Source organism: Vicia villosa, linkage group LG4 (genome assembly GCF_029867415.1).
Source record: "Vicia villosa cultivar HV-30 ecotype Madison, WI linkage group LG4, Vvil1.0, whole genome shotgun sequence".
NCBI classification, from domain to species: Eukaryota; Viridiplantae; Streptophyta; class Magnoliopsida; order Fabales; family Fabaceae; genus Vicia; species Vicia villosa.
Window position 1 is genome coordinate 93363442 of NC_081183.1, and position 9533 is coordinate 93372974.

The window sequence follows — 9533 nt, forward strand, 5'->3', positions numbered from 1 at the left end:
ACTGGCACACAAACCACTCTACATCTTCAGGTTTAAGATAATTGAACAGGGGCAGCTGTCATACCCCAAAATTTGCCCATACATTTCCTCCTATTCAAAATCAGATCAATGCATAAAACTCATAGACACACTCTCCTATACAAGGCTCTGAACTAGGGTTTGGGTCATTCAAAGGAAAATCACTAACTCAATAGCTCAAGGTGGTTCCATAGGGTCACAAATATCCCAAAGAATCTCCATGTAAGGTTTCAAGCCAATCAGAGCAAATTGAGTCCCTCAAATATTGATTAGATCAACAGTCAACTCTCAAGGGCAAAATAGTCATTTCAAGTCAATATACAATCAAAGTTCAAGATATTTGGTCAACAACATCCTCATAAGCCTAAAATCATAATTTGATCAAGGATTGATCATGATGATGCAAGGAAAGATCAGAGAAGTCAAAAGTCAAAAGTTACTATTTTGGGCATGAACTGAAAAAGTCAACCAAACTTTGAAAATTCACCAAATATTCATACTTCATCAGAAAAATTCCCACTAAAGCTCATTTTAAAGGGAATTCATTCCTCCATCCAATGGTTCAAGAATCAGAGCTTATAGGTCAATGGTTTAAGAGATATGGCTTCATCCATTATAGGTCCTTTTCAAAAGTCAACAAAAAGACACTTTTTTTAAAGGACATAAAATGAACATGGAAAATAATTTTGATATGAGACCAAAGACACTGGTTAGAAGACTCTTCAAGGTTTCTAAAAAGTCCTAGAACACCTCCATACCTCAAAAATTGAGGGAGATACACCTTGTCAAAGTTGGAATATTTTTGAAAAAAAATGTGAAGAGAAAAGGTTCAAAACTCAAAATATTTCTAAATGGGCCCATATTATTTCCATCCAAACCTCATCTTAGGCCCATGCACGCCCCAAAATATATATTCTTATATTTTTATTATTTTTATTGATATTTATGGTTTTTTATTTATTAAAAACTATAATTTAATCATGAAAATATTAAAAATAAAATATATGATTTGTTTCTTCAATTATGAGCCAAAGATTCAAGCAAATATTCTCCAAAAGTCAATCAATTTTCGTGCACATAATAATTGGGAAGATATTGGATCATTTAAGCCAAATTTGGAAGGATTCCATAAAAAAATTTCAATCAAATTTCTCAAAAATTCAATCAAAGATTCAACAAAGATTTGTTTGGTTTTATAACCCTAAATCATTCTCCTATAAATGCATAACAAGTCCAAGATGCAAGGGTTCAGAAAATCGGCAGCAAAAGACTCCAAACCCGAGTGCCAAAGTTAGAGAAAATTTCAAAGTTCAATTCTGAGATTAAAGCCAATTCAAGGTCTTCCAATCGTTCATACGCGTTCCCTGAGGTTCATTGAAGGTGTTTGGATCCTTGCTCGACACCAACAACTCCAGAATTACCTCCCATAAGCCAAGGTATGTCGAAACTTTTTTTGATTCGTTTGCATTAATTCATGAGGCATGAACATAAATTGAGTGCATAATCTTGTTTATCTTGTGATGTTTATCGTTTCTGGATAGTTTGGTGTGTTGTTATGCTGTTATGATGTTATGAACACATTGCCATATTAGGGTTTTCAAGGTCGTTTTAGGGCTTTTTCAATACAGGTATTTCTTGATCAAATTGAAGCCGTCATTAGGTTCACGAGAGTCCTACGAACACGTTGGGACCCTCGCGAAAAATTTCTAGATATGTTTGGGCCTGTTCGCTATTTTGCAGGTGCGGAAAGTTGACATTTTATAGCGCTTCTGAGATAAGCGCTGTTAAAGGCCATGGCAAGAGGTTGAAGATGAAGCGTGTCGTCCTCCCATTGGTCGGTTTGCGCGCGTGCTTTGTGTTTAAACAGAAGAATCCGGTGCGTTAAGACATACGCATTACTGTGGTCCTTCATCAGCGATGCCATCAGATTCATCCACACGCAGATCTAACGGGCTATAGCTGCAGGCGCACCATGATCTTCCACGCCTGCGCCACATACAATCAGATAGCTAAGTTTTGAATTTTTTTTATTTTTAATTGCATAAGCGCTTTCTTTTTTTTACTATTTATTTATTTTGTAATATATATTATATTTCACAAATTTTTTTTATTAGTTAATAAAAAATTTCACATATTATGTTTTTCAAAACCTTTTTTTTATATAATAATAATAATTATTATTTTATTTTATTTAGTCACATACTTATTTTTTTTATATATTATTTAAATAATGTGTATTTTTATTATTTTTAATTTGTATTTAATTACTTAAATGGTTCAAAATTCATATATATGTTATTTAATTCACAAAAATTCCTGAAAAATATATTCCGCACTCGATTTTATTTTATTCCGATTTAATTAATTAGGTCGAGAGACCAATAATTAATTAAATCAATTATGTTTTCTTATTCAATTTTCGCCCTGATCAGGGTTTACGAGAACATTCCCTACACTGACAAATTTCTCTTTCATGCCTTTTTCAAGGTCGACTCTTCAAGCGCTCTCCGACTGTGCGCCCGATTAAATTACAAAAGTTAAGTATTTTATTTCCTTTTTTTGATTTTAGGTTTTGCCCTTATATCTCTGAACTGTACATACATTCATTCCCTCTATTTCTCTGCCTTGCCTCTTTTCAGGGTTAACCTTAAGGCGCCCCGACTGTCAACCACATCAGATCAAATGCAAAAAGCTAAGTACCTTTCATTTATTTACTCCTTTCAATTTGTTGTCTCGACCTTCTTATTTTAGGGTTAGAGATGTTCGCCTCTGAATTAGCCATACACTCACCCTATTTTTATTTTGTTTGCCTTTTCAGGGTTCGATGATTGCCAAAGCTACGAATGTTTGGTAACCCTAAACCCTGACTTTAATACTTTTCTGTTTAATTATTACTTATGTCAAACCCTATTAAGGGATCCGCTGGTTACAATTTCCCTCCCCCATATCTGTTTTGATTATATTATTTAAATGCGTGGTTAGTAATCCTAGGGAGTGTAACTTTTGAATGGAACATAGAATCACTAAATCTATAAGATAATATATTTGAATATAATCACGTGATTGGTGCACACACGCACGCTTTTGGGTAACCCTCTCTGTTGCCTTGTTGCCTGTTGCCTGTTGCCTTGTTGCCTTGTGTTTTTGCAGAATAGCCAGACCCTCGAATATGAGGATACCTCAGCCGTGTTGCCTCGATAAAAGGTCATGCGACCCTAAAATGATGCTGCCTTCGATACACTAACATGACCTCGACCCTCAGAAGTTGTCCACGGAAAAGGCTGAGGTATCTTCTGGTTGCCTACGAAAAAAGGCTATTCTGATCATTCCCTTTAGACTACCTGCCTCTCTATGGCATGGGTCAGTCTTTGGGCGAATGATATCTCGACGACCCTTCAACCTCCAATCGAAAGGCTTCCTGCCCTCTTATGGCAAGGATTGACCCTTTCATTCTGAAAGGCTAAAAAGAGACCTATCATCTGAGTTTAAGGTAATTGCCCCTAATTGCCTTGCCATGCTCTATTTTCTATATTCTTTCTCAAAGTTCTTCAAAAACTGGCTACGCTCATTTACGAGCTAAAGTCCATTTTTTCCTCTTTCATCTACATTTTCTGAAAACGAGCAAGCAAAGCAATTAAGAGCCCATGGCAAACCATGGATGCAAAGGGTGCCTTACACCTTCCCTTTGCATAAATTACCCCCCGAACTTAGATTTCTTTAAAAGGCTTTTTTCTGTTTCTTTTTGCCTTTCTGAATTTTTTTGGATAAAATAAAAGTCGGTGGCGACTCTTGCTTACCGCGACATTTCGATCGATAAAAAGTCAGTTCACCGTATTACAGTAACAATACAAATTAATAATTCAAAAATATCTTAATTCATTATTAGTAATAATCAGATTAATTGATTAAAATTGGTAATGATGCAAATTTCAAATCTTTTAACTATGGTAATTGAATCAATCGATTATTGCGGTTAATAGTATAAATTAAAATCAGGGTTGTACGCCCAATCTTAAAACACTTCTCAAAACCACGAATATCAAACTACGGATTATCATGACTACGATAGGCTATTCAAAAGCCTCTAAAAAACCATATCAGATCAAATTATAACCTTAAGGGCGTACAACCCTTCCCCGAACTACGTAGACTCTGATCCTCCCTAAGGAGGTACGTAGGCACTTGGCAACAAGGCGAGTCCCCCTCCTCCAAATCTTAATCATGTCCATAATTAAGCCTTTAACCTTATTAACTATCTGTCACCCTTCTTTATGTTTTTGCCATAACCCTTATCTTTGCAATGTTAACCTTTAGGAAAGGGTTTTAGGTGCCTAACACCTTCCCTTAACCCGAATATAGTATCTTACCCTCGATCTCTTAATCCTTAAAGGTTTCCTATTCGCCTTGGTAGAATAGGTGGCGACTCTCTAAATATCATAATTTTTAGGCAGGTTGCTACAACTAGCATCACCTGCACGTTACTAGTATAAAGGCAACGGAGAAAACAAATAGAGGGTGAGATATCAAACAATATAATTAAAGTTATGATAAACGATATATAAGAGTCAGAATCATAAAAATCATTGCATCGCAGTATAAACGGCACAAGTCACGCAACACACAATCACACAAAATGCAATGAGACTCTAACAAATGCACATGCATGTGGTACCCAGGGCTTCAGCCCCTATCACCAACTGCAAGTTATTAGAGGCACATCAAAACCGGCATAAGCCGTCGTCACTATTTCGCCAAATTCAGGCCTTCACCAAAATGCACAGTATGCGACTCATGAATGCATTGTCACAAAATAATCACCGAATAATCACAAAATATCATCGCGAGGAATACGCCTATATCGTCAAAAAATTTACCAATAATCATTGATAATATACCTTCACCATAAATACCTGCACTTCACAATATTTACAATATTTATCGGAAGCAACATCACAAACACGTCATAGGCAAATAACGATTAGCGGTTTATTCTCGGAGCGATCCTAATTATTCTTTCCTGCTATATTTTTTTCTGTCAGTTAAATTGGTTCACTGATTTTTTTTGCTACCATATTATGCTAATATTTAACCTCCTCTGCTAGAAACTAACATCTTCTACTAAAATACTAAAATGCTGCCATATTTTCTGTACTGCTAAACCACCTTGTGCTAATACTTGCTACTAATACCATTTTATGTCTTTGCTTCGATTAACACATTTAAATTCATACCGATTAACTTATCTGCTAAATTAATTTGAGTATGTAAATCATATGTTCATCCCTACTAATTAATTGAAGATGTACCAGGTATAATTATGCAAAGTTCCAATTACCAGTGCCTGACAAGAAAATAAAAAAAGGGTTTTCATAAGTGGCCCCCATCCCCTCTATGAAGGGCGCCCGCCCCTAGCTCTTGGGGCCCCCATCCCTAAAATCAAACTCCCCCGTCCCTTATGGCCAAGGGACGTCCACCCCTTATGGGTGTGACCCCCTCCCCCCCCCCCTTTGCTTTTCTTCCTCTTCCTATATTTCTTTATACTTCTCAGGAAATTCATTCACAGAAATTAATAAAAAAATTTCATTTTCACATAACTTCAATACAACACAATTAATCCTCACAAATTCATACACGACACACAGCAACAACAAGTTTCACACACTAGACAAAAAAATCCCAAGATTAATTTCAGAAATAGAGTATTGAAAACATCACAACATAACAATTGTCACATTCATACTAAATTGAGATGAAATCTAAAAACCCTGACATCCCACATACGATTCATCATATCAATAGTTATAGAGCCTGAACCTCACCCCTTACCTTTGGATCGAAGGTTGCTCTAATTCGTCCCAATCAAAAATCCCCAGAATCGCTCTACTATGAAAATCCCCCGTATGCACTGGTTCTCCTATTTTCCTCTTCTATTATTTGCTCTTCTCTCCAAAATTATGCTATGACACTGAGTTTCTAAAACCTAGTTAGTATACCTCACTATTTTCAATTTGGGCTACTTACCACACATGCACACAGTATTACTAATTAGCCCACTTATTTCAATTAATAAATCCCCCTTATTTACTCTATGTCTCATATTTTCCGGTCTAATCTTAATTACTCGGAAAATTCCCAAAACGATAGATGTCACTCTAGTAATATTTATAATACTAAAAATATTAAAATTCTTGATTAAATATCGATCCGCTATCCTGAACTAATACCGACTAATTTGTCCCAAAACACGAAAAATTCAATAAATATCCCAAATGTCTAAATTAAGCAAATAATGGTTTTTCTGGGCGTTACATTAACTTTCTAAGAAGAACATTTTGATCAAGAATTCTTATTTTATGAAGAAACATGTTGAGATGAAATGTTTCATCATCTGAAACAACATGTCGGACAAGATGTCCTATGCAGAGTCATTCGATATCGTGACTATTTAGGCTGGGTTGGTAGATCGATTCAAGATTTAATAGATGCAGAATATTATGGGAATATTATGCATTCCTATGTGGCGCAGATTGATGGGTATGAAAATATCAACTCAGAGTCAAAAAGAATATTCACTTTCTAATTATGGAGATAATTTAAGAAGACTTGATTGAAGATCTATTTTTATACAGAATCTTCTGCAGATTTGTAGCAGCTAATATGCTGTGATTTTGAAGCCCAAATCTAGTTGGGAAAAGGTTATAAATAGAAGGATTGTAACCTAGAAAAGGTACGGGTCCAAGATGTAGAAATACTAGGGCTTTGTCGTTTGTACCACTCTCTATGAGGGTTTGTTGTTTTGTGATCCACTCGATATGTGAGTTTGACTATTTGTTCCTTGATTTGTAAGGTTCTATTATCTCTCTTAAGTTGTGAAGAATAGATTTGACTATTGTTTTTAGAGGGAGGTTTTAAGCAACTCTGAATATTGTTCTTAGTCAAGAGTCTTGGCTAAGTATTTGTTGGTTAAGTGAGTCTTAATCGTGTCTTATTTGTAACTGACAATTGTGGTCAAGGGCCTTCAATATCAGTAACGTGGGTCGTTAGTGTGAGACATCACTGCAGTGATTGAATGTGAGAGGGGTTCTCTTATCTAGCAGATTCTTAGGTAGAAGTTGCACTGGGTAGAGATTAAGTGAGGAATTGTAAACGGGGAGTTTAACTTCGAATTGATACTACTAATAGTGGATTTTCTTCCTAGCTTGGTTGCCCCCAAGTTGTTGTACACTGAACTGGGTTAACAATTACTTGTTTTGTTTACTTTTCAATATTGTGTATGAACGTTTATACCTTACCGTATTGTTTAAGTCAGATCAGATGTCGCGACATCCTATATCACATTTGGAATCTGTTATACCAAAATTTCAATATCCTTTAGGATCATACCCCTAAAAGTCTAGTCGGAAATTCAAGGTAACACAGATTCAGAAAAATACATTAGAAAAGTCTATCCTCTTCACACAAAAATCAGAATTTCTTCACTATATTCGTCGAATTTTCATCGATCTTGTACAAACTCGAGTATAGGTTGAATTACCCTGATTATTTCTGCATACAAATTCTAAAACAATTTAAAAATATTTAAAATACTATAAAAAAAATAATTCGTTCACAATTCTAGCATCGATCTATTTAATGTACTATTAATTTTCTAACCATCTTTAATATTTTTATTCATATACAATCACTTACGATTACCATTAATCTACCATTTTTCTAACCACTTACAATCACTAAAATCCTTTGAATATTATTGTAAGTAACCTAGTATATATTCATCAATCCCCAAATATGGCTTATAAAATGGTTGATACAGTGATAGATGATTTCCTTAAAAGATAACCACTACAGCAGATGACGCCATTCCTTCATATTCTAAATCGAAAAACAATTCCTCAAAAGTTAAAATCAAACAAAAGTCCCAGAAATTAGAAATCACCACACAATTCTGTTCTTATCCTAGATCCCATTGATTTGGGAGGAAGATTTGATGTGAATTTGACATGAAAATTTGTATTTGTATTAATATGAGTTTTGTTATATGGACATCTAAAATCAACACCATGCATGCACACCTTATCACAATACATTCAAATAAACCATAAAATATTTATTTATCATCCTATTTAACTGCGGTTGAACCTAAGGTACTATGTGAGGGGGAAAATTTACATCATTAGACCATTTTACATTCCACAAAAATCAAAACCGAATTGTCTCGGCAAAAATTTTACAAAGAAATTTGTGAAGCACTTGATAAAAAAAAAACTGACCCACCCTAACCCGGTTTTTGAATATGGGTAAAAATCCATGCAGCACTGCCGCGTAGAAACTCCATGAAATTATTTAGAAACTCCATAAAAAGGAATCGTGAATTATCAACTCGTCCATGTTCCCTTGTTCATAATCAAAATTTGTAAACTCCGGCACATAGAAATCGCCAATAAAGTCATCATACCCTGGAAACATAGTGTATCCCGATCCGGTATCTGAAAACAAATCTGTAAACAACTCGTTATCTGATATATCACTCTCCGTTTGAACTGTAACATCGGAGAGAGCAGGAGATGGCAACTCCATAGGCAACAATGGTGTGATTGGTGTTTCCACAGAGGAAGACGGTGTTTGATCTAGGGTACTTTCGGGTCGACCCGAATACTCATTACGGGGCTCCGAATGGGCAAAGTTGGCGGTAGCTGCTTGAATCTCAGAATGGGTCATGAACCTTCCACCCGCAATATCCGGAATATTACTGGGAAATTAAACCTAGCACCACTGCCACGTAAGCAGAACGTCGCCGCGTCAAATGCACGCGCCGCTTTTTCAGCGGTATCATAAGAGCCTAACCATATTCTTTGACGGCTGTTTGGTAATCTAATTTCCGACACATATTTTCCCCACTTCCTCTTCCTCACTCCTCGGAACAATGTATCACTTCGTTCTGCCGCAGGTTTCTCCATATTTGTTTTCACCATGTTCACCTTCTTATGGTCTTTGAGAAAGAAAGTATAGAAACACTTAAAATGTAATGACAAATGTTGTTATGATTTTGTGTTATTATTGTGTTGTTTGAAATGAAAGGTGTTTTTATCAAGAGGAATATGATCTCTGTTGTCGAATGATGTTTTGAGAGTAGAGTTTTTCGGCTGAATATATATAGGTGCATAACAGCATAAGTGAAGCGAGTGGTGAAAATTGACTAATTATGAATGGTCAACGCAGTTCAAAGCGTGTGTAAGATAAGGAGAGAAGTGAAGAAGTTCGCTACGCGGCCATGGAGACAAGAATCGAAAGATTTGGACCATGTGTTGTAATTTTTATTATATAATAATAATCCACGTGAACATATCTATATAAAGTGAAAGGGGTTGATTGTGATTTGTGATGGCATGTGCATTTGGCTTTATATATAAGAAAAACGACAAAGTTGGATCACTCTCACTTTTCACTAAATTATAACTTCACTATATAAATTTGTATTAGCCATTTTTGACTATCTCCCGGAAGAAATTTCGGTG

The 9533-nt window shown here is 35.5% G+C and overlaps 1 pseudogene; it reads right to left on the reverse strand.

Moving 5' to 3' along the window:
- Positions 1 to 8142: 8142 nt before the first annotated feature.
- LOC131599356 (ethylene-responsive transcription factor ERF017-like) lies at positions 8143 to 9120 on the reverse strand (annotated as a pseudogene).
- Positions 9121 to 9533: the final 413 nt, after the last annotated feature.